The following is a 27,579-nucleotide window of genomic DNA, read 5'->3' on the forward strand; positions in this document are numbered from 1 at the left end:
ATACTGGGATTGCAGGTATGAGCCACTATATCTGGCCTCCCTGTTCTATGTTCTAAGTGTAGGTGCTCTCCATGGATCTAGTCTTGGTCCTCCTCACTTCTCTATAGTACACTTCTCACACCTGCTGGTGAACTCTCAAATCAAAAATACTTCAACTATTACCGTTATTACCATTATTCCCAAATAAGTAAAATTCTATCTCTGGCTTTATTTTTATCTTAATTTCTGATGTGCATTGCTGATATTTCTTGGGATATTTGCTGATATTTCTGATATTGCTGATATTGGATTGCTGATATTTCTTGGGATATTTACTCTTTGATTCTTGCCAGCACTTTGAATCCAGGTGGCTCAAATAGGACTTCTTTCAATCGAACACACTCTTTTTTCTTAAAACATCAAAATCTTCGACTCCTCCCCATCTCTTTCCCACTTGTTCTATAAATTGTCAACACTTATTCCATACTGCCTCTCCAGCACTTTTCTTTTCCATAATCCATGGGCATTCCATGGCCATGATGGCAGTTCTTCCTCTCCATGCATTCTCAAGGACTACACCAACAGTTCTGGTTTCCAGCCACTCTCTCAACCCCTGGTTACTGCCATCTTCGATCCAACTTATACACAGCTTCCAGAACAATTGTCTTGACGTACCATGTGAAAAGGTTATTCCTATGTTTACAAAACCCCAAGAGCTCCTTCATGCCTGTGGACCGAAGCCTAAAATCTTTAGTCTTGAACATAATCCTTTGCACTGTGACCCACTATAACTTTCTACCCATTACTTTCCTTCATGGATCCTACAACTCTAGCCAGGTATCATTTTACAACACACACTCCAGAATTTCCCTCCCCTATTGCTGGCTTATGTCATTCTCTTTCTGAAACTACTCCAGCCTAGTTCCATATGTTGAAATCCTACCCACTTCTCAAGGCTCTGTTTTATTTCCATCTCCTTCATGAATACCTTCCTGGTGTTTCAGTAAAAACAGCAAAGTTCCTCCTCCTCCAAAATCTTGGCATATTTTTATCTCTACCTCTCCAACAGCACAAACCACTGCTTCCTTCTATTACAGATAATTCCATACATGGATTCTCTCTTTTCCTAGGCTTTTTAAGGGCAAAAATGGAAGAGTATTTATCTTGTATATCTTACGATAATCAGAATAAGCACCTAATGTGTTACCTGTAGTAGGTGCCGAATAAATATTTGTTGAATTAATATAACATGATATGTAAAGGCCCACAATGCTATATCAGAAGAAACAGCAAGAGTAGCTGTTGCTTCTAAATTCTCAAGGCCAATTTAGTCTGAGCCCAGAGGTAGTAACTTATTTTCATTTTTTATTGCCTTTATGATAAAGTGTTTCCTCATTGAGTGTGAGACCAGCTCAACAAAGTGGCACTGTCACCAACACTGGCACAATGTGATGACTGGACACGTGATACATTAACAAGCATACCACCTTGAACAATCAGAAAAGGTGGTATCCAAACATTATTAACACTAGTCTATAAAATGCCAGGATTCTGCTACTAATCACAATAATCAACACATTCTCAAATGGGTTACTCTCACATAAAACATTACTTTGGAGATTTATTATTTTCAAGCTACTGAATAAAATGCCTTTACATAAAAACAACAAAGGGCTACAGTAGCAAAACAGTAGTAGATAGTGCTGTGGTGATGGAAAAATAGAAGTAGTGTTGAGCTATGTTGAGAATTAGTTTACCCTTCATTCTTGCATGTGTTCTCCTTACTGCCGGTGGTAGCATAGGTTGTATACATGTGTGTATGTGTTTACTGTTTTAGAAAACACTTCATTAAAACAGGTCAGAGAACTAAATCTTCTTGTGATTTAAGTATGAGAAATCACAAGACTAAAAGCCAGTTTTATAAAAAAGAGGTTTTTTAAAGTTCCCTAGTAGTTAATCTTATTTATAAGGAGATTGATTATGCATAAATGAGTCTTGTTGCTTTTTTTTAATAACCCAATTATTTGAAATAAAGAAATGGTTTTATAATTGTGAGTTGAGCAAAAGAGGGAGGTACTGTCTAGCAACTCAGAAAAAATGCCTGAAGGAGGTCTTTACTCCAGCAAAAAAAGTCACTGGGAATAACTAAGAAGAAATGCCTAACACAAAGAACACTGTAATAGAAGTCTGCTGGCCTATTAATTCTCAGACTTTCGCATGTAAAAGACTAGTAATTCTTTTAATTGAGGGAACCAATATAGGGTTGCTAAATTTTCATTTTACCAAGTAAATACATTAGGATGGAGACAAAAAGAGTTAACAAATATAATGCCTCCTATCATCACATAAGAGAATGAACATTTTGACATGAAAATAGTCCCTTAAAGTGGATATATTTGAATTGATGAAATTTCACTATTTTTTTTTTCCGTTTGCCATAGATTAGTGAAAACTCTTTCACGGGTATTTGGAAACTTGAAAGTTTGAAAATGCTGCTCTAACATTGGTTAGTACTAGCTCACTTGGTGACATTTGAAACAAGTTGAAGTCTCTGGGTCTTTGTTTCCTGATTTACTAAGAGAAAGGCTTCAGTTAGATCAGCAGCAATGAAACTGGGAAATTTTCAAAGAATCTGTCAAAAAAAAAAGTCAGTGCCTTGTGAAACAATCTATCATTTAGCAAATTTCCTCACTTGCAACATGCACTGTGCTCCTCCTCACCCCCAACTCTAACTTTTCTGAAACTGGAATAAATCTTATAATCAATACCCAAAGGAAATGCTAATTCCCACCCAGAGAGGGAAGTTATGGCACAGCTGTCGTCCCCTGTACCAGTGTCATAGCCTGGGAAAGAGTGAACTTTAGGGTATGTGTTTGTCCTTGTTCCTTCAATTGCTGCTCCCTCTCTCAGTTGAGTTTTTCTTTAAACTTGGATCTGGAATTGTCCTCAGTAGGAGTGTCCTACGATGGCAGCACTGAGCCAAAAAAGGACTGTGTATGCAGAAGAGAACAAAAAGAGCACTGAAGAATGTTAATCTTCAGAGATGCAAATATTCATCACATGGAAAAATGAACCAACTGATTTTCCTGTAAAACAACAATCAAATGTTTTACAAAGGACTGCGTATAGAGGACAAATGAAAGTAGATAAATCTGTTTAAGTAGATAAATCTTTTGTCCTTGGGATATTCAAAAGGACTATCTGTTGGATGCCCAGCAGTACAGTTAAAGGCAGAAGAATTTGCCAAATCTTTCAGAATAAATCACAGTGTGTTTTTAAAGCTACAAAAGGTGAATAACTCATGAATGCTATGCTAAGGACTAATTGTTCAAGTGCTAAACTGTCAAAAAGCTTCCTTGCAACTTTCAAAATTAGCTGTATAACCTCAGGTATATAATTAAATTGGAGTATGTGTGGAGGGTCCGGGAATGGGGTAGAATACTCAAGTAATCAAATGGCATTGAAAAGAATATCCCAGTATTCTTTGAAATGTCTTAAGGTTACATTTTCAACACAAAGGCACTGAAAAGTTTTCAATGAGAAAATGTATTATGAAAAATATTATGTCATATGCATGATAAATGATGGCCAAGATGATTCAGAAGTGTGTTAAGAAGGTTTAGATTTTTACTGAAGGGATAATATGCCATTGTATGAAAAAATATATACCACTGTTGTTTTTTTAAGAAGTGCACATTTTTTTCTTTTGAAATTTTCTTTCTCCCATAAAAAACTATTATTAAATTAAGATTTCTCTTAAAACTAATGGGCCAGAACCAAGGGGGTAAGGGACTACGAAGAGGTTTAATTCTGAAATATCTTATCAATGAAATTATGATATAAATGGTTTAATCTTTTTTTCTTTTTCTCCTTTTTTTGCCTCTCCCTCCAGCTCCCCTGCCTGTTGTAACCCTTTCCCTACACTCTTAACTTTCAGTTTTCAATAGGATACATGTGTTTTTTCTGCACTATTGAATTAAGCAAAAAAGAAAGCTCCTCAGGCATCTCTCAAACAAAGTGAACTTGAGGAAATGGCAAGGTAAATTGAAAGGGCAGAACCATGGAGAAAGGAACCTATAAAGATTCAATTTGCCAGAAAAAATTATGAAAGACTTGGAACTAGGCCAAGATGATTACTGGGTATCTTTAAAGAAAACTATTATCTAAAACATATACTTCCAGGTTATCTTACTCTATGGGTTTTGAACCTGCCTTTGAACAATTTTACAACTCTCTAAGTTGTAGAAAACTGATAGTGATGAAAATGATTCTTGTCCATAAAAATGCACAGCATACATGTATGGTGGAATGAAACCAATCGTTGTCCTGTGTATAATGACTAGTTCTGCATCTGTTAAGCAAATGTATTTCATATTTCAGTCTTTTGACAGGCTTATATATTCATCTGCTTTTTGGATGCTCTCCTGAATTGGTTGTAACAGTTTACTGGTTCTGTCATGAATTAATAAACTAAATAAAATCTTTCACATGTGTTCATTTTATATTTGTATGAGAGTCAAGGTTATAACCTTTTAAAAAACATATCCTTTAATTGATTTTTTAAATCTTTAAAGCTAGAAATTTTCCTTTTAAAAATATTTCATAGGATAATCCAAAAATATGAGTAGGAAGGTACTGGAATATTAGCCTTTCCGAATCACTAAATATTTCTTAATTATTAGTTGAATTAGTACTATCCCAGTGATACACCAAAATGATTGGGTAGAACTCCGTAACTTGAAATTACTGATCACATGCAACTACCATTGACCCAGCTGTGCTACAAATATAAATAAAGGTCTTGGGTATATAAATAAAGGTCTTGCATACAAGAGGAAAGTTGGGTCTGGTGACCTGTTCATTTAGGGACTAAAAATTGTCTTAGTCATTTTATGTTTCTATAACAGAATACCTCAGACTGGGTAATTTGTAAAGAAGTTTATTAGGCTTACAGTTCTGGAAGCTGGGATGTCCAAGTGCATGTTGCCAGCATCTGGTGGGAGTAATCTCATTGCAGAAGGGTGAAATGCAAAAAGGCAAGAGAGGGTGAGAGAGGGCAAGACAGAGAAGAGAAGGCAGCCAAACTCCTGCAATAACCAGCCCACTCACATGATAACAGCATTAATTCATCAATGAAGGCAAGCCCTCATGGCCCAATCACTTCCCAAAAGCCCCACCTCTTAACACCACCACTAAGGTAATCAAGTTTCTAACACATAAATTTTGGGGGGACACATTGAAACCACAGCACAAGTTCGGGTGGAAATACTGGGAGTTTTGAAACTATATATTTCCTTGGGAATAATCAAGGGGATATATATATGGCAAAATGCTCCAGAATTTCTAAAGTGCTTTGATATATATTTACTATATTGAGTCTGAATTCCTCAGCACCAAGAGAAGGCTAACTGGAATGAAGATGAACTGTGATCTAGAGAAGAGACAGAAGAAAGAGAAGACTCCCTTTCTTTGGCAGTGCCTGAGGCTTATAAGATTTTGAGTTTTCCCAGGAGCGTCCTTGGGCCACAATATTACCTGTCTAGGAGGAGATAGGGGCTTTAAACCTCGAGGAGTATTTCACTACTACAATAGCCTCTTGCGAATTATTTTGACTCAATAATAGATGTTGAATAAATAAATCACTGGTCAATCCTTTTCCCACCTTAGGCCATAAAAATACTCAATTGTGTTCTTTTAAAGGTTAAAATAATACTGATAAAGAAAAAATTATTCATGACACTTGTTCAAGACAGTAAAAAGGACTTATTCAAATGGGACTACTGCAATGGAAGTTTTGCAGTAGTGCAGAGAGATCAGGCATAACTCCGAAAATGAGGACAATGGAATTTATAACCAAGAGAAAGGGTGGATAGAAAATTACTAAGAAGAAACATCAGGAGGAAGGGGGATTTTGTCTAAACTGATTTGACAGGATCTTGGTTAAGGCGGGCCAGGGCAATAAGAGATCAAGGATAGGGAATGAGGCATTGGATCAGATATCAAAAGTGGAGGATTCTCGCTAAATTCACCCAGCCAAATTCTTACTAAAAAATTGGACTAAAAACTGGACTAAGCAGGCCAAGGGCAGAGTCCAGGGTTAGTTCCTAGAGGATAAGAGGGCTCAGAAGAGACTGCCTCAAGTTTGGTCAAGGAGACAGCCTTTGTCAATGCAGTCCAATAGAAATTTCTGTGATGACAGAAATATTCCATATGCATGCTTATCTGATGAGGTAGCCACTAGCCATGGGTAGCTACTGGGTACTTGCAATATGGCTAGTGAAACAGAGGAAACAAATTTTTAATTGTATTTAATTTTAATTAATTTAAACAGCCACATGTGGCTAGTGACTAGAAAGTTCAGAGCTAAAAAGTACGCTAAACAGATCAACTTTCCATAACATTGGTTCTTGACCACATAACCCATAATACAAGCGTTTAAAACAAAAGCAGGGAACAACTAGTAGCATGAACCCCATAAAACATATTTCCTTAGCTAAGATGTTTTTATTTAAAAACAAGCTCCCTTTCTTCAGGAGATCTCAAATGATAGAGACTTCATTTGGAATTCCAAAGGCTTTTGGTTAAAGCAGGCGATTATTGGAGAAAATAAAATCAATCAATGCCAACAAAACCCAGTGTTCTGGCAGGTTCCCAGCCCCCCTGGAAATGTGATTTGGACTTTCCATAAAATGGTAATGAATAATTCTCCTTGGCACAATTGGGGAGAATTTGTACTTGCCAATGAATGACTTCCTCTGGATTCCTGTCAGGAGAGCAAAATGAGTGACACACAGGCCCTGATATAAAATTCAGTGAGTAGTTCCAGAAAGAATGTAAAAAGTCATCATCAATCAGCGTTGCATGTGGCCCAAAACCTCTGTGGGACTAAGCCAGGCACTAATGGTCTTAACTTACTAATTAATGTTTTAAGAAATCCCTGCTGTTTGATCTCTTCACCAGACAGTGGGCTTATCTGTTTACAAGATTGCAGAATGTTCACGCTGGAAACACCTTTTATGACCCTCTTTTGTAGGCGAGGAAACTGAATATTTTTACTGAATAATTTCTTGTACACAAAGGATGTTTGATGAGCTAAAGAAATACTAAACTATGAATGCAATACCTGGAATTTCATTCACTCCATTCATTCAGTAAATACTTATCTTTGCCAACTATATGCCAGGCCTTGCGCCGGGTGTTAGTGATAAAGAAGAAAACAGGACGACACAAGCGATCTACCTTTGTGGGATTTTCCTTCATGCGTTATGTCTACTCTGTTCAAAGGCATATTCAACATTTGTTCAAAATTTTTAAAATATTAGATTTTCTAATTTTTATTATTAAAATATTGCTTATGCAATAAAGTTTTTACAAGTTGGCTGTGTCCCCGAAAATCTAAAAATACCCAGATGTAAGGTTACTTCTCAATTATTTTGCTAATGAAGGGAACTGCAGTCATTCAGTCATTCGTGTGCATTAAAGTGACACCTGAGTATATCCCTAAGGTCTGGGGAATGAGGTAAAACTTTAAGAGTAGTTATTTAGTACACAGATTTCAAGAAAAAATTCTCATAGACTTTTAGAGCATTCAAAATCAATTTTAAACTTATCTTGATAATGTACAGTAAGAACTGAAAATATATTATTGTAATATAATGATATGCCAATAGAGGACAGCAGTATAGGATTATTGCCAAACACATCAAAGTATCCCAAGTCAAATTATATTTGAATTATTCTTACAGAGTGCTTTTTTTTTTTTTTTTTTTTGGATTTTCTGTCTCTCCCCACTATAATGTTAGCTTCACAGCTGTTGTTAGTTTGCTTTTTCAGCTTTCACCTCTTGCCTTATTTTATAGGCTCATGTATGAGGACTTAAGGACATCCCAAAACTCACCCGAGCTGAAATGTATAGGTGTACTTTGCCCCACTGTTTACTGAGGCCGCTCAAGACTATTTCCTTATCTTGGCTAATAACTGTAATGTTCTCAAAATCTGAGGGCCCTTTTAGTTTTAAACCTTTTAGAAGGTTTAGACTAATGGGATTTTGATACCAATGTCAATAAGGAAGGACACTAGTATTAACTTGGATCTTGTGAAACTGTCAATTCCATAAGTTGAAGTGGTCAAATACTGGCAACCTCATATGCTTCAACCTGCTACTGAGCATTTGCTGTGTGCAAAGCTGTTGTTTTACTCCTTTACATTTCATACAGTTGTTTTGATGGTTTTAAAAAATGTATACTAATTTAGAAACCTGCAAAAAATTTTTTATTATGATTTCTTCTAAGAATTCTTTTCTCTTCACTTTGTGCTAGAAATGCTAGAAATTGACAGAAGGAACTCTTACTGATACAGAACACTAACCTGAATTAAATGGCTCTTAATTACAAAAGTATTTGTGGCTCATTCTTATTTTGCCCTGGGGAAATTAAGTTACCTATGTTACTTTTTTAAACAGTCTTTTTCAGGACTACGAACTGTGAGGAAAGTGAAAGTAAGAAAAAATGTGTCAAAAAATAATTTTACTGCTTTGTTTTATAAAGCTCCCATAAACTTAAAATAAAACATTTCTCTGACATTGACTAATGTGTTAATGGTACCTGAAAATATAGGCCTGTTAACTCTATTTAATAAACCTGCCACACACATTGTAAAAGGGGGATTTCTCAAAGCAACTTTGGTTTCCTGTTCCTGCTCATCATTGTGAATGACTGAAAAGGCAACTTGTAATTTGTATTGCAGAGTGTGGGCAAACAAGTGAAACCTAAGTGGTTATAAAAAGGCTCTATAAGAGTATTCTGGTTACATTTCCTTGTAATTTTCAGAACAACATTTCCAATATAGTAACAGCTCTAGGAGCACATAAAAAGATGTGTTAAGAAAGTCAGCCAATGGTAATGTTGGGTAGATGAAAAAAGAAGTTGGGAAGGTATTGTACTTCTTCACAAGCACTTCAAATTCGACCACTCTTATTTTCCAAGATGCAGAGAGAAATGGATTTATTAATTTCTCCTGCATCGGATCCTAGTTTAACAGTCCTCACTCAATGGAAACTGCCCCTTACCAAGCTCCTTACACAGCAGCTGAGAGCTGTTCCCATCATTGGACAGCTAGAACGGGAGGGATGTGTTATGGATCTTATACTTGTGCCAGCATTCACTGCCCTGGCATACTGTTAGCGTGCATCACTCTCCTTAGTAAGCACTGAAGGATCACAGAAGAGTTACAGTGAAATGCAGGGGAGGAGGGTGACTTTTTTTTTTTTTTTTTTAACTTTTGCACTGTTTCTTACATGTCTTAAGCATTAGCAAAAGTTAAAGCTAGTTGTGTCAGAGAAATTTCAGAGAATATTCCTTTCAGAGACTATTTTAATGACTTCAAGATACGAGTCAGAGCCTACTATGCAGATAAGACTTGTCTATAAGTAAATTAGAGTAACATGAAACCTCGACTTAACTTTTTAAAAAAATACAGGTAATTGGCCCTGCAGAGAATGACTGGATGATGGGTACCAGGTTGCTATGAGTATGATAGATTTTACATTATAACAGATCTATAGATCTATATTTAAATATACAATTTTATAATCCCAGTAAGAAAAATAATGAGAGCCAAAGTTCAACTTGAGATATGTGCAAGACAGGTTACCCAAATAGGATGAGACATTCTGTCCTATTTTCTCACTTCTAGTATTGTGTGTAGATTCTACATGTGAGTGGCCATGGGCTAGAAGATTTAGAGAATTGTTAGTAAAATTCAGAAAAATGATAGAAATGTCTAAGTTTAAAAATGAAATGAGAAATTCTTCCCCAAAACTACAATGTTGACCTCAATTTTCTCCCCAGGGACCATTAAATCATGGAATTCTAGAGCTAGAATAATAATATAATGGACTAAGCATCTAGACATAATATAAATTATTACTAATCTTCATAACAAATCTATAGGTAGATGGAGGCAATCCTCTTGTAGATTAAGAAACTGAAACCTGTTAAGTTTGAGACATGTTATCATGTTCACACAGTTTATGAAGGAGTAGAGAGGGTACCTAAACTTTTGTCTGAAGGCTTTAAATGCCTAAAATGCTATTTTACTATGTCATGCTGGCCATGTTGCATGGGATTTAGAGGTTATCTGGTCCACTCCTGTTAATTTATGCAGGAATTCTCATACAAGACACAAAGCTGTCCATCTCAGTTTTAGATTGGCTTACTTGGTGAGGTATCCCTTAAACTTTGGATGAAATCTCCCTGTATTTAACATATTGATCCTAATTATGTCAAATAATTCTACAGCAAGCTTTAAATGTAAATATATTAATTGGGATCTTAATGTACCATTTAAATCATTGCTTAAACTTTTTAGCCAAAAAAAAAGTTAAATAGGTAAAACATTCACTGAGCACAATATTCAAAAGGTATAAAAAAGCGTATAGCAAGGATAGCCTTTCCCATACTCCCTTATCCCTTAGTCAGCCAATTTCCCTTGGTGAAAATTACTAATGTTATCTTCTAGAGATATCTTATGCATGTATGTATTACACCTTTTCTTACAGAAATAATAACATACATTCTATACACACTGGTTGCACTCTCATTTTTTCATTTAACAAAATATGTTGGAAACTATTTCTAATTCATTACATAAAGAACTTCCTCATTTTTTTTTTATTAGCCTCACAGCATTTCACTGTATGGATATGCCATAATTTATTCAGTTAGTCTATTACCAATGAGAATTTAGATTATTGTAAACTTTTGCTATTACAAAGAGTGCTGCAATGAGTAATTTCAGTAATATATCATTTCACAGGTGTGCAATTATCACTGCAGGATGAATTCCTAGAAGTTAAATTGCTGGCTCAAAAGATACAAGTAGTTGTAATTTTGATAAATACACCAAATTGCCCCCAACAGAGGTTATATTATTACAAATCCTAGGAATGCACTCAAAAAGAAATAAGGACTATCTATACAAAAGAAAAGTCAATGTGCTGGTGAGGTCTAGGTACAAAAAGGACTACAATACTTTGTCATTTATTTAGTGTTTTTATCAAAATAAGAACAGATTAACATGTTAAACAACACTGTGAGGGTACAATCAGCAAGATCCAGATGGTGGGGAAATCCACAGGAAAACTGATTCAGCTTCAACAAACAAAATGCAGGAATTAAGGGCAGCGAGAGCCAGAGAAACAGGGAGACAGATGGCTTAAAAGAGATTTGAGAGATATATCAACAAATTACAATGCCTGGACTTTATTTGGATTCTGGTTGAAACAATCTGTAAAAGTCATTTATAGTAATTATGAGACAGTGAGGGGAATAGACTAGAATAAATGGAAATTGATACTTTATTCTTAAATAAGAATATTTAATATTATAAAAATGTCAGTTCTCCCTATGTTACAATATACATTCAATGCAATTTCAATAAAAATAGCAATTTTAAATACTGGACAAGCTAATTTGAAAGTTTATATAGAAAAACTAAGAAGCAAGAATAGCAAAGATAATTTTGAGGACAAAAGAATAGTGATGGCTGGGTGTGGTGGCTCATGCCTATAATCCTAGCTCTCTGGGAGGCTGAGGTGGGAGGATCACTCAATGTCAGGAGTTTGAAACCAGCCTGAGCAAGAGTGAGACACTGTCTCTACTAAAAATAGAAAGAAATTAATTGGCCAACTGAAAATATACAGAAAAAAATTAGCCAGGCATGGTGGCACATGCCTATAATCCCAGCTACTCAGGAGGCTGAGGCAGAAGGATCACTTGAGCCCAGGAGTTTGAGGTTGCTGTGAGGCAGGCTGACAGCACAGCATTCTAGCCCTGGCAATGGTGTGAAACTCTGTCTTAAAAAAAAAAAAAAAAAAAAAGAATAGTGATGACATGCTAAAATGTGTTAAAAAGCTACAATAATTAAAATATAGTGGGTTGAAATATAATTTAGTATGTGATAAAACTTGGCATTTCAAATCAGTGGGTTAAGAGAGATTATTCAGTAAAAGATAACAATGATAACTGGTGTTGGGAGAACAGGATATCAATGTATTTAAAAAATAAAGAATATGCATACTTTGTACTTTAAATCAAAATAAATTCCAGATGAATCATACTTTAAAAGTGAAAAATGAAACTTTAAAGTTCCAAGAAGAAATCATGGAAATTTTTTAACATACACATTTCAAACTTATATTCATATGTAAATACACACATATACATATTTGAACATATATTTTTTCATATATATGCATATACATATATATGTATATATAAAATATATGTATATACATGTATTTTTTATATATATATACATACACACATAGTATTGAATTGGAGAAGCCCTCAGCGTGACAAAGACCCAGAAGCCATTAAAGAAAAAAATTAATAAATATGACTATGTTAAAATAAAAAAATATGCACAGCAAAAACATGAGTAAAGTCAAAAGATAAGAGACAGACTGCAAAAATTGTCTGCATAAATTACAGACAAAGAATGATTTTGTTACTCTACAAAGACTTCTATAAATTCTTTCTATAGCATCAAAATGCTATAGAAAAATAGGCAAAGGATATAAATAGACACTTTACCAAAAAGGTATTATAAATGGTTTTAAACACCTAAAACTATGGTCAAACTTTTTGATAATTACTAATTAAAATAAAACCACACTAAAGTACCAGTAGTCACTTACCAGATTGATAAAAATAAATTAAGGCTTAAACTCTTAATGTTAGAGAATGACTGTAAGGCTATTTGATTTGTGAAAAACAGTAGATGAAGGCCCAAAAACAATCATCTCTTCAAAGCTATAGAACATGCCTTTAATCTCTAGGTTTGGGATGTTATGGTTTTACCTTACTTATACAACAATTTTCATAATTCTTAATAGCTCTAGGGTTGTTGAAATTATAAATGAGCATTGGCTTCAACTTAAAGCCACCAGCTGCATTAGTCCCTAACAAAAGAGTTAGCCTGTCATTTTGAAGCATTGAAAACAGACATTGACTTTTTCCTCACTAGCTATGAAAGTCCTAGACGGCATCATCTTCCAATAGAAGACTGTTTTGTCTTTACTAAAAATCTGTTGTTTAATGTACCCACCTTCATCAATGATCTTAGTTTGATCTTCTGGATCTGTATAACTTGCTGCCACTTCTACATCAGCACTTACTGATTTATCTTGCACTTTCATGTTATAGAAATGGCTTCTTTCCTTAACCTCATGAACCAATCTCTATTAGCTTCCAACTTTTCTTCTGCAGCAGCTTCCTTACCCCTCTCCACCTTTATAAAATTGAAGAGAGTGGGTCTTGCTCTGGACTAGGCTTTGGTTTAAGGGAATGTTGTGGTTGGTTTGATCTATCCAGACCACTAGATAGAAGATCCATGTCAGCTATCCTATCATTCTTATGTTCACTAGAGTAGCACTTTTAATTTCCTTCAAGAACTTTTTCTTTGCATTCGCAACTTGGTCGTTTGGTGCAAGAGGCCTAGTTTTCAGCCTATCTTGGCTTCTGACATGCCTTCCTTACTAACTTTGATCATTTCTAGCTTTTGATGTAAAGTGACAGATATATGACTCTTCTTTTTACTTGACCACTTAGTGACCGTTGGAGGGTTACTAACTGGCCTAAATTCAATATTGTTGTGTCTCAGGAAATAGGGAGGCCTGAGGAGAGGGACAGAGATGGGGAACGGCCAGTCATTGGAGCAGTCAGAACACATACAACATTTATGGATTAAGTTTGCTGTCTTACATGGGTGCGGTTTGTGGCTACTGAAAACAATTACAATGGTAACATCAAAGATCACTGATCATAAATCATCATAACAGATATAATAATGAAAAAGTTTGAAATATTACAAAAATTACCAAAATGTCACACAGAGACATGAAGTGAGCACATGCTTGTGGAAAAATGACACCAATAGACTTGGCTTGATGCAGGGTTGCCACAAATATTCAATTTATAAAAAATACATCTGTATAAAATACAAGAAAGAAAAGTACAATAAAATAAGATATGCTTGTAATATCTAACTTACCTTATGACTATTACTTACTAAGGAATATTTTGGTGGATTTATGACCTTAGCTCAAATCATGGACACAAACCATAATTCAGAATTCTCTGACTTAGTATACTTATGTTAACAGAGTGAAATTATGTTCATATTTGGATCTGCATGGCTTAATAATTGCAGCAGTCAGCACCATCTGTTGATTGCTGTCCTCAGTGTCTGTGGCAGTATGGCTCTCTGTGGTCAATTTTTTTTTTTTTTTTGATTGTGGCTCTCTTACTATTCCTTATATTTTAGACATTAAAATTGATAGCATTTTACAATTCTTCCAGTAATTTTTGCAATGAAGCTAGTAGGGAACAAAAAGTGTGCTCAGGGGGGTGGGTTATTTTAAGATTTAGAACCTTGTAAGATTTGATAGTGAGTATGTGGTCTCTCTGGATCATTAATATCATTAATGTGAGTCAAAAGTCCTAGATTAAATGGCTTCTAGGAGAGCATAATTTATTCAGCATGACATAACTTTAAAATGTTTTTATAACCTATTATTAAAAAGGTAGACAATAAAACCACTTCTCTAAATCAACACTTCCCAGTATGTGGTCTGGTGACTTCTGCATTAGAACTTCCTAGTTTCTTAAAATGCAGTTTGGAAGCCATGTCACTAAAACTCTTGAACCAGAAAGTCTAGACATTTGCCTCAGTTGCCTGTATTTTTAAGGGTCATTTCAGGCTATTATTCAAGACATTCAAATTCGAAAAGCAAGTTAGTAGGATATCAACTGGGACATGCCTGTCAGTAAAACTGGGTGAAACAGGGAGTGGTAGTATGAGAGGAATGGGGAAGGAGGAAGTATCTGAGCGCTAATTACTAAGGCTCTTTACAGGTCAGCTTATTTATTCCTTTACAATCGAGTGGCTGTGATTTTCACTTTTGTTTCTAGGATTATTGCTTAATATCTGTTCCCTCCCTAGATTGTAAGCTCCATGAGGACAGGAACCACATTTGCCTCACTAGGACTATCTGGGCCAGCCCACTGCCTGGCCCAAGTCTGCACTCAATGTTTGCTGAGTGAATGATTTGAGTATATCATCCACACTTACACATGGGCCAACTGAGATGCAGAGACTTTGGGTAGTTACCCAAGACCACACAGTTTATAAATAGTGAGCAGAGAGTCAGTGAGGTCTGGCTCCTAAGTTCAGGCCCCATTCCCACAACATCTCTTGTCATGGGGCATTTGATTTATTTGTAAAGGAGACTTCTGTCTACGTTGCCTGGTAAACATTAAAAACTTCAAAAACCTCTGTAATGGAGCTTAGTTAGAAAGTGAGTTATATAAGATATTAGAATGTGATAACTATCCTGGAAAAATGAAAAACTCAGAGAAAGGGGATAAGGGAGTGAGCAGTGAGGAATATGGAAATTTTAAATAAAAAGATTAGAAAGGCTTCACTGAATAGGTAAGTTTTGCACAATGGCTTCAAAGAAGAAAGGTGAAGAAGCAAGCTCTGCATATCTGGGGTCAGAGGCCAGAAATCAGCAAGTGCAAATGCTAAGAAAGGGGTGTTGTCTGGTTGGTCCAAAGATCAGCAAGAATCCAACACAGCTGGAGTGGAGACTGCAGAAGAGCATGAAGGAAGGTGATTAATCTTGATTAGAGTGATTAAGGAAGGATGAGAAGGAAAGACTTAGAAACTGAGCAAAGAAAAAACTCATTTGAAAAGAGAAAAATGAGGCAGTAGCTGGATGGAGAGGTGGATATTTAAGAGAGAGTTTTCTTTGTTTGCTTGTTTGTTTAATATAGAAAAAAAGACAGCATTTGTTTTTCCTAGTAGTAATGATCCAGGAAGGTGATATTGATTATTTAGGGGAGAAGGGCATTGCAGGAGTTCTATCAAGAGAGGAGGAGAGGGGATGATCTAGAATGTAAGTAGAGGGGTTGGCCTTAGATGGAAGCACAGAGAATGCATCTACAGAAACAGGAGAAAAGTCAAAGTACATTGGTACACATTCTTTTAGGTGGGAACATGTGGTAGTTAGAGACCATGGAAGTTTTCTGACAGGCTCCCTTTTCTCCATAAAATGGGATGCAAAGTCCTTAGCCAAGACCAAGGCTGGTTGAAGGAGCTGTAGAACCTGCCCTAAGAATATTTTCCATGGCATTCTACTTGCATATAAGTACTGTGCTAGGTATTTCTGCTTTAACATATGGAAATATCTTAAGCACAGACTCTTGCCAAGGCAGTGTTACTCATCTTTGCTTATAATTAGCTTGGAAAGTAAATTGCACAAGTAATGAATTTTGAAAAATAAATTATTACAGATTGAAAACCCTCTCCTTTTTTCCCACTTGTATTGCAAATTTATTCTCTCAAAATTATTTCATGTTCTGAATGTCACTGAGAAATTTAGTAGATCGCTGAGCTGCAACCCAGAAGTGGGTTTCCAACCATAATTTAATTGAAAAGGTCGTAATTAAGTTTCACCATATGGGGTTGCCAGATGCCATCAATGCAATGTAAGTTTGAAGAAGACATTATTGAGTGTGTTGAAGCACATTTTATAAGCAATGAAAGCTATCTTTTATGCAACGGAAATCACTCTAATGTCTTATGAAATTAGGACATCAGACTATACAATTGTTAGAGGTAAAGGTAAAATGAGTAATCTTAGTTGAAGGATAACACACTGTATAAAGATATACATTAGTCAGACAATAAAAGTATTGCATTCCTCCACTCTACCACCTCAATTAAATTTTTAAGCCTAACATGGATTAAAGTTTTTTACACCAATTCATTTGATAATACAATTAGAAAGGGTTACAACTGGAAATTTGGTTTTATTAACAGAGAATCTGAGCAAGGCATCAGTCATTAAATAGAGGCCTATAACTTTTTAACCTGAGGACAATGAATGGTTTAACAAACAAATTGCGATAACTGAACTTTCAGCTTGTTGTTTGGACTCTTCAAGCCTCAAAGCTCCTGCAACCCAGTGGCCAGTCTTGCAATGGACAAACTTAAGACAATACTTGTGATCTCAAATGTATTAACTCTATTATTCAAATGTCTAAAAGCAGCCTCATAGCAAAAGATCACACCTGAATAAACCATACAAGAGATACTGTTTTTTCCAGCTTCAGGTTAGGTATAAGAGAGTTCTTGCACAAGCAAAGAGTTCATTTGCCTTAATTGCACACCAGGCACAGTTGCTGTAGTGTTAAATCTTGTTCAAATACAGATGTATATATTCCCTCTGCCACCAAAACAATGGCACTCCAAAGTTGAAGATCCAAATCTACACACCCTGCAGAGAATAATCATCTGGTCTTACTTTCCCTGAACTTGGCTACATTGTCATTTGCAGAATTGTGGTGATGAACGGATCTAATATGTTAATGAATTAAATCCTCATGATGTTGAATTTATCCCCATTGCAGGCTGATCTGAACACATGTGACACTAATGAAAGAAAGGCAAATTCAGGTCGTTTGAATTGTGTAATCTTTGGCCACATTAGATAAAGTCAGGAGAGATGTTCCACTTAAACAATCTGTAGAGTTTCAACAAGTTAAGGGTTGTAAACGCAATCAAGACACACACATACACACACGCAGACACACATACAGACACACATACACACACATATAATTTGGAGTCAGACTTCCAGAATTGAGGAAACCCCTGTCTCCAGCTCCAATTTAAGCTGAGGCAGCAGATTCAACCCAGAGTCGTAGTATTGGAGGATTGGAGGTTATAATTATTCTCTGGTCAGTTTCCTTCTGCTGCCCTGGTACTAGAGCAGTGTGCAATGCTCAGAGTTCTAAAGCCAGGCAGGCACATTTTCTCTTAAAATTAGTTATTCAGCTGTCAGCAGGCTCTCCTCCTACCAGAACTACTGCAACTTTGGTAAGACCAAATTAATGGCACAACTCAAGAGAAATTGATGAGGCCAGCCAGCTGAACCACAGAAATACATGAGCAGCAAGACTAATTTAAGTTTGTCAGAGAAGCAAATTTATTTATGTTTATGAAGTATATTTTAAAGGATACAAATAAACTGCCAGATGAAAACATACATAGGGCAAGGTCTGGAAGGCTCCCGTGCACAGGAGCTTCTGTCACTGTGGAATTGGGGTGTGCCACCCTCCTGGCACATGGATGAACTCATTTGCCTCTTGTGAGCCTTCATGTGTTCAGCTATCCTGAAGCTACTGAAGCAGAATTTTAAGCACTATCCTTTAGAATGATATTCCTAGTCTCTTTCACCTGGACAAATTCTCTTTCAAAACTCCCCTCATTGAAGATGGCCCCCAACAAGCCATGTCCATATTTTGTACACATAGTGCTCAGTGCAGTGTCTTGACTAGTAGGTTCCAAACAAATGTCCTTGAATGAAAGAAAGATATGGCTATATTTTTGTAATATGAATGAAAAGAAACTGGGTTGGCTTGTAATCCTAGCACTCTGGGAGGCCAAGGCAGAAGGATGGCTTGAGCTCATGAGTTCGAGACCAGCCTGAACAAGAGTGAGACCCTGGCTCTACTAAAAATAGAAAAATTAGCCAGATGTCGTGGCACACACCTGTAGTCTCAGCTACCTGGGAGGCTGAAGCCAGATGATCTCTTGAGCCCAGGAGTTTGAGGTTGCTATGATGATGTACTGCACTTTACCCAGGGCAACAAAGCAAGACTCTGTCTCAAAAAAAGAAAAGAAAGAAAATGAGTTAAGAGAAGACTTCAACTTGAATTCTAACTCCACTACTTATTAATCTGTGTTCCATCAGCAAGTTTTTACTCTTGTTGGAACTTAGTTCCAATCCATAAAATGGGAATAATAATGCCTTCTCCATCTTCTTTGTAGTTATAAGAATGAAATAGTAAAGTCCAACAGTTTCTGTAGTGAGGAAAATGAGATCTAACAGAACACCTGGCTCCACAAATGGGTCGTCTTGGGCAAGTCACTGAAAGGTCAGCATCTATTTCCTGTGTCCCACGTGGATTATAAAAACTTCCCTATGTCTTAAGCTTCTTTTATAAAGGACCATTCAACTGTAAGAGAGTGTTACAACCTATTTATTTATTTAAACATACTTTTAATTTTAATTTTGAAATAATTTTAGACTTACAAAGAAAATGAAAAAAGCTCAGAGTTCCTATGTACCCTCCACTCAGTTTCTTGAAATGTTAACATATTGCCTCTAATTCATAATTATCAAAACCAGTAAATTAGCTTCATGTGGTATTATTAACTAATCTATAGATCTTGTTCAAGTTTTTCCAATTATTCCACTAATGTACTTTTTCTGGTCCTGAATTATATCTAGGATCCCCCGTTGTATTTAGTTGTCATGTGTCCTTAATCTCCACCAATCTGTGAAAAAGTATTTTTTGGGTGGATACTTTAAGATTATGTAACTATCCTGTTTCTCATACTTTTGGACATAATTTTAATATCTGTTGATTATTCTTATCTGAAACAATTATTGTGGTGTTTGACAAAATTGTGATTTTTCTATTTCCATCATTCTTCTTACATTCATCAATTGGGATTCTACTACCATAAAAGTAAGACCTACCCATAAAATAAGCCCTAGCAGGATTTCTAAGCATTGCGCAATATAAACCCTACCCCGAAAATAAGACCTAGTGATGGTCATGGCTATGCAGCGTATCTGCACAACCCATGCATTTCGTCGAGGAACGGTAAAGAAGAGCAGTTCTTCTCATCTGAGCTATCATGACAGCTACTATGCCAGAGGTGACCGGAAAGGCGCAGGCAGATCACCAACAAAGTCAGCTCCACCGTCAGGTCCCAGCCATCCTGTGCATGCTGCAAGCTGAGGCTTTGAGGGGAAAATAACATCCCCTGAAACTAAGCCATAGGGTGTCTTCTTGAGGAAAAATAAATATAAGACCTTGTCTTATTTTGGGGGAAACACATTATGAAGAATAGCTGTCCCTTTGTCCCCATTTATTTATGTATTCAGATTATTTGTTTGTATTAGCATGGGCTCATATGTATTTATTTTATATGGGCTATAATATGTTGATATCATTATTTATTTTCCAAATTGTCCCAGATTTGTTATGGCCATTTTAGATGGTTCAACTCACATAGATCAATGTCTTGCTAAAAATCAATACATCCAAAGAAATGCCTGTTTAAAGATGTAGCATAGAAGAAAAAAACTAAAAGGTATGTTTAGAGAAGAAAAAAATATGTGGGATGTCAGGGGACATAGGCACTGGATCCAGACACCTGCAGGTCCAAGAAGGAAGATGAAAGACTTATAAGCATACAGGATACATTCTAAATATAAATCTGCTGCTTATTGAATAGGGGTTTATGTTATGTAAATCAGGATGCTGGACATGCCTGATAGTTTTACTCTGGCTAGAGATTTAGTTATCTAGGAACTGATAAGAAGGGTGTTTAGGGACATTTATATCCTGGTTCATCTCAAAGTACAGAGGCCAATAAGAAGTATGATTGCAAGTTCAATGACTATATCTCATTGTGTGTGTGTTTGTGTGAGTGTGTGTGTGTATGTGTGTGTGTGAGAGAGAGAGAGAGAGAGAGAGAGAGAGAGAGAGAGAGGTCACTGAAAATTCAGGCTACTTAAAAAAATAAGAGAACTTTTTGAAAACAGATAAAATCAACCTTGAGTATGAGTTGTATAACACAAACCCCTATGTAACAGACAGGAGATCATATTGATTCTTTTACTCATATTTGTTCATAAAATAATTTATTAATCAACCATATGTATTAATATTTTGAAAATTTGATATGTCCCAAGCACTGTACAAACACTATAGATATAAGCAACAATTATACACTGTCTTCAGTGATCTTACAGTTTAGTGTAACTGAGGTCCCTTCAAAAAGCTGGTCTTAGGAAGAGCTCTAGGCTTCCTCAGTAAAAAGGGGAGGGTTGGTCTTCTATCTTTCAGATTCCATCTAGCACTAATGTCATTTGATACTGTGTTAAACTAACTTGATTATTCAAAGGTTGCTGTTCAATGTGCCTTTCTCTCAAAATATACTAATCAGTGATAGTTTCACTTCTCTCTTTTTAATAAATCCTTTGTAGTTGTTTAAGCACCCTTTGAATCTCACAGAGCTGATTCCATACAGATGGAAAACCTCATTTACATAGAGTCACCAACTCTATTTTTCACATGGTGACTTAGACTTGCGACATAATGAAGAGTCAGCTGAGGCTCAGAATCCATTGTTTTTAAAGTCTGAGGCAGAAAGTTGGTTGCATATTGTAGCTACTCAGTTTTGTTTTTGTATTTTTTTGGGTGGGTTGTCTTCTTTTGATCAATGGAAAACAAGCAGCTAATCTAAATAATTGTAGTGGTGGACTAGACATTACTTTCATGGCTATGATTGCCATATTAATTACAAGGAGTATATACTTATCTATATCTTCCAAAATAATAAAGATGACTTATATGTATTACTGCTGATCAGATATGTTTATTTGGAAGTTTAATTGAGAAAACAATTTTAGAAAATCAGCAACACCTACTTGTTTTAGTACCTAATAATACAGTCTTTAGGTTTATTAACTTAAACCTAAACTATTTCAGTAGTACCAGAATCTGAGAGATTGCAGAGAAAAAAGTGAAAAACAAATGAAAAGATATTTTTAAAGGAATATTTATGCTGTAATGTCAAAGTCACATTTTACATTAACTACAAGAATGTAATGTAACTTCTTAACTACAAGAATCAATAGTCAGTGATATTGGTCTGTATTGTACAAGTTTCCTCTACCAACCACGGGCTTCTCATGGTTTCCTCTCTCCCACCCTCTTAACCTAAAATAACAGATTTTTTTTTACAAAAGCATAACCATATCACAATGGGCTCCTCTGAAGTAGTCGAAGACCATCATTTATTTTCTTAAAACAAGAACTGATTTTCACTTGTAAATTGATTTTAAAATATTAAATCTGCGGGTATCCTTGGCCATTTGCCTACTCCAAATGAGGGATGAAGGTGTGTTGCAGATAAAAAGATCTGAAATTATTCTAAAGGAAGATCAAATTGGAGTGATCACCAAATGCCATGTGCTTTCTTTCAGGGTTTTAATTAGGAAGTGTTCTCAAACTATTATCTTGGAATATATATGCACCATTATTTATATATATAAAATATATATATTATATATATATATAAATATATATATAAAATGCACCATTTTCCCCACACAGATAAACTGATGAAATGTAGATGTGGAGTTATATGTTAATGGTTATAGTGAGAAATATGAACCCCAAACTGCTAGGATTATTGAAAGGTGGAAATAAAAGTCAAGAAGGAATCGGATTTATTGAATGGATATGCTTTGGAAATATCAGATCAGCCAACAGAATGGCTCATTGAGCTGCCTGAGGAGGCAAGAAGGAGTTATCAAAGATATTTGTGAATAGCAGAAAAAAAAGAAAAATGCAACTTGGAAAGCTGACTGGTGGACTGTTAGTAGAGAAAGAAAAAGTGCTGGTGGGAATCCAAGCAGCAGGCAGCCAGTCTGGGTTGGCGAGTACACAGACAAAGACAGTTCAACCTTAAACTCCATGGTGGGCATGCAGACCAGCAAAGACTGAGAAATCCTAAAGTGGAAGAAAACTAAAGGATTTAGCTGGTCAAATCTGGGAACTCTATAGAGTAGCAGCCTGAAAATGAGTTATGCTATAGTATAACCAAACAAACAATACAGGTGTCTTTAATTAACTTCCTTTCTTGATTATAGCTCTATCAGAAGTTTTTCTTCTAAAGAATTTATCTGATTAGTGACACTCCTTGTATGTCCCAAGGATATGTAAATTCAGATTTCACACTATGGATTTCTTTAAAGTCAAGTCATAAACATTAATGTTATTTTATGCTGACATTTAAAATATTCAAATTTGAACAATCTTGATACACTATGCAAAACACAGATTTATGATAGAATCTGTAACTTAATGAAAAATACACACCATAGAAATAAGTAGGGTGCTGACAATTGCTTAAGTATTTTGGTTGCATGAACAGTCAAAAAAATGCTTGTAAACATTTTACAATTATAGACCAGCAGAGGGCTTTAAGAGGCACGTTCATCGATTTCAATTGTTAAAAGTTGGATCTCCATAGCCCAGAGTCTGGCTGTAATGTGTGGTTCAATTGGTTGATGAATTTTCACTTCCCTTGTTTCTGGGATTTGTGACATCCTGTGGTGATTCTAATGCTCATTCCTTTCTCCCTCCTGGATTTCATGCCTAATTAACTGATATAAAAATGATTGCAGAGCTCACAAATTATTGAACTGGATAAAACAAAGGTAAATGTGGCATAACTGAGTCTCTTCCAACCACAGTCATGGGGAGTATAAATACTCTTCTTGAAAAAGGAGCTTGAAGTAAGGTTAACATATAATTTTGGAGAGTAAGAAATCTATTTTCCTCCTTCCTTTTAAAAAAGTTATGGGATACCAAATGTCTTTAAAATTAAATCAAAAATAATATACCCAGAGGAGCACTCTATCAAGCATACATTCTAATATTTCTTACCAGAAGACAGTAGCATCACTACATAAAGGCTCCACAGTCTCTATTTTTACATATATACTTTAGGCTAACAACATTGACAGTCTTCTGATATACAGTCCTAATTTGTTAGCTATTATCCTAGTGACATTGGTTCTAGACAAGATTTCGACATGTGTTTTTCAACCTTTGTCTCAGCATACCTGAAAAACATAATATATTCCTCATCAAAAATAGCCAGTCAATCAATCCAAGAATGGATTAATAAAATGTGGTATATGTATACCATGGAGTACTATTCAGCTCTAAGAAACAATGGTGACATAGCACATCTTATATTTTCCTGGTTAGAGCTGGAACCCATACTATTAAGTGAAGTTTCCAAAGAATGGAAAAACAAGCACCACATATACTCACCAGCAAATTGGTATTAACTGAACAGCACCTAAGTGGTCACATAGGTACTACAGTAATAGGGTATTGGGCAGGTGGTGGGGGGGAGGGGGGCAGGTATATACATATATAATGAGTGAGATGTGCACCATCTGGGGGATGGTCATGATGGAGACTCAGACTTTTGGGGGGAGGGAGGGCAAATGGGCATTTATTGAAACCTTAAAATCTGTACCCCTATAATATGCCGAAATAAAAAAAAAAAAAAAGAGAGAGAAAAAAAATAGCCGGTCAATAATAGGCAATGGAGATGACTTCAGTAGTTTTAAAAAGGCCACAGAGGTTATTCTAATGTACCTACCTCACTGCCTCTAACTCCCAATCTTCATACATTGTTTGTTTTGTTCACTGATCTATTGCCAATGCTTAGAGAAGTGCTTGATAAATAGTAGATGCTCAGTAAATACTGTTAGGGTGGAAAGGTTAGTATGTGCTCATGGCACAGGCGGAGAAAGATTTCTCACTCAGAGATTAAGATAAAAGTAAAATTTATTTTATAATTTAGAAGAACAGAAAGAGAGAGAGAAAAAGAGCAAGAAAAGGGGGGGTGGGGAGACCAGGGAGATGGCGTGGCACCCCAAAGAAAGAGAAGTAGGTGCCACCAGCAAGGCCAAGTGGCTTGCTGATTTTAAGGTGTATGAAATGAGAAAACAATAGTGATAGCTGTCATTTGATAACAAAAGTGGTAGAGGGTAGATAATAAAAACTGCAAGGATGTCAAAGTCTAAAAGTTAGTTTCCTGCCCTTCCTTGGAGAAGGGATTATCACAGGAGATGTGACTCTGTCCTTAGATGTGGTTGAGGCTGTAACTCATTCTTCTGCTGTTTACTCAAGAACTCTGTAAAAGCAGATTCTTTAAAAATCCAATTTTGAAAGAGAGATTTACATCTCTTTTCCATCCATTCGGCTCTTTTCAGAAGTTGTACAAAACAGAACTCCTTCAGGGTACCTGTTAGTTAGACAACTCATAAGATTGATCTTCAACTGTTACTGGGGAAATTATAGGATTAGGCATTTTCCTGTTATTTTTACAAGGCCGTCCCTTTCAAATATTTTTTAAGTAAATAAACTTTTGTTTCCTCTTTTGCAAAGTTCCTTTTTCATGATACTGTGAGTGGATAAATAAAAGAAAATATAGGAAGTGCCTAGTATATAGCAGGTATTCAAGAAATGCCAGAAGCCCTAAGGCCTTTTTCTTTTTCTTTTTCTTTTTTTTTTTTTTGAGACTAAAGGTGTATTGCTATCTAAGGCCTTTTTCAAAACACAATTCTCTCATCTTTTAGAACAGTGATTCTCAAAATCCCTGGGCCCCTATGAAGATAGGGAGCTTTCAAAAGCTTACAATCTAGGGGCTCAGAAAAGTTAAGTCACCCAAAATGAAGATGAGATTTGAAATGAATTCTGTGTTCCAGGTACCACACCACATTTCGAGAGGCCCTTCATCATTACATCCTCTTCTGAACATCTGGCTTTCCATAAGAACCAACATTCAAGATAGACTATGTTTTTTGTTTCAAGCAGACAGCACCTACTGTGTGCTGGGCACTGGACACAGTGTTGAACACAGCTGACGAGGGCCCTACCCTCACAAAAATTACATTAAACACATCAACAGACAGCTGAATATCTAACTGCAAACTGTGTTAAGTGCAATGAAGAAAAAGTCACAGTATGCTATATGTAAGAATAATGGGGGCCTATTTTAGATTAAGGAGGGGATTGGGAAAGGCCTCTCTGAGTAAGTGTTAAACTGAGAGTTGAAGGACTAAATAAGAGCTGAGGAGGGAATAATGTGAAGGCCTGAGGACAGGAAAGAGCTTTGTGAGGAAAGGGAACTGAAATAATTTAGTGAACAAAGGGAAAGAGGAGGCTGGCTTACATATGCAGGGGCCAGGTCCTTTGCAGGCAGCAAGGACTTGGATTTTCTCTTAAATGCAGTACAATTTAAAAAGCTAATATTCACAGGATGGAGTATAGGAACCCTAGAGTAGAAGCCTAAGCATAAATTGTGTGGTTATTGCAACAATCCAGGTAAGAGGTGACAGCAGACTAAGGTAGTTGCAATGGAGATAGAAAAGGAGTAATTAGATTCTGGATATACTTAAGAGACAGATTGGACATGGCACAGGTAACTGAAAGGAAGGGTGAATCAGGATGACTCTTACATTTTTTCTGGATCAACAGGATGGGTAGAGGTGCCTTTCGTGATGGAGAAGGTTGGCCTAAGAGGGGCGAGAGAAAAGATCAGAAATTTTGTTTTGGATAGGTAAATCTGAGATGCTTATGAGACATCCACATGGAAAGTTAAGGAAGTAGGTAGATAAATGTGGTTAGAGTTCAGAGTATAGGTCTGGGGTATACAATTGGGAGTTATGAGCACACTGAAGACTATCAGAATGGATGAGATTTCCTGGGGAGTGCGGAAAAGAGTATAAGAACTATAGCCAATCTCTGGAAACTCCCAACATATGCCAGACTTGGGAGGATGAAGAGAGAAAATGATTTTCCATGTGAGCTCAGGGCCTGGAAGAAAGCAGGGATAAAATGCATGTTTATTACTAATCTAGAAATAAACCTGTATATTAGTTTCTGTTAAATAATGCCTTCCCAGTTTAGAACAAAACTATCTAGGCTGGAATAGCTAATGTGTCAGGTTGGAACATATGAATTGCCTTTTATGATAAGTAAAAAATAGTGAAATATTGACAATTTTATTGAGTTCAACTTCATACAACACAATTTGGAACAAAATCCATTTATATTGTGGAACAGAATATAGTTCTAAAATGTTGCCCTTTCACACATAAAGGGCAATTTTTGGCTAATATTAGAGGCTTCTTTAATACCTTATATATAGGAAATTAGAACAAATCATACATATTAGAACCAATCATACATGATAATGCTGCATATCACTTACCAATTAGTTTTATCCTGATAATCAAGCTAACAGCCTAAAAATAGCATTGACAACTTATCACCATGTTCTGACTGTCAATAACCTCAATATTATTCTCTGATAAATCTACATATTCAATAGAGTAAGCACTTGCAATTTAACATATATCAATTTTTTCATGTGGCTTAAGAAAAACTCTATTTCCTACTCTTTTACAGGGATAAAACATTTAAAGGAATTTAATGGAGATGGTTATGCTCTATAATTTAATCTTAGCTTGTAGAGATCTAAGCTTTGAAAAACTATTCTGATATAGTTTGAGTTACTTTGTATAATTACAGGTCTACCTCATTTTACCAAACATATTCCAAAAATTATGTTAATAATTCAATAGCATGTTGTTTTAAATTTACCAAAGGTCTATGATATAAAGTTCTAACAAACTCAGAAGTCTGCAGTGCCTTAGCAGATAAAAAGAATGTGTGAATTGGGCTAGTATAATAGAGAACAGTGAGGTCTGTGGAAACTAAAGAGGGTATCCCTCACCTAAAGAAAATACTTCTTTTTCTAAAATATAAATTCTGCAAAACACAATTCAGTTGATATGAGGCGAAGCAGGAGAATTTCAATCTGCCCAGATGCCAGTTTGAGATTCCTGATTTAAAGTAATAG

The 27,579-nt window shown here is 35.8% G+C and overlaps 1 protein-coding gene across 3 annotated transcripts in view; it reads right to left on the reverse strand.

Moving 5' to 3' along the window:
* Positions 1-27,579, reverse strand: part of SERPINI1 (serpin family I member 1) — a 78,498-nt gene that overhangs the window by 34,012 nt on the left and 16,907 nt on the right. The window contains exon 2 of one of the 3 annotated variants that reach the window (XM_076004105.1): positions 18,598-18,707. The exons of the other annotated variants lie outside the window; for them this stretch is intronic. The gene's annotated coding sequence lies outside the window, so the exon portion shown is untranslated. The remainder of the gene's footprint in view (positions 1-18,597; positions 18,708-27,579) is intronic. 3 annotated transcript variants of the gene reach the window in all.

Source organism: Microcebus murinus, chromosome 1 (assembly GCF_040939455.1).
Source record: "Microcebus murinus isolate Inina chromosome 1, M.murinus_Inina_mat1.0, whole genome shotgun sequence".
Lineage (NCBI taxonomy): Eukaryota > Metazoa > Chordata > Mammalia > Primates > Cheirogaleidae > Microcebus > Microcebus murinus.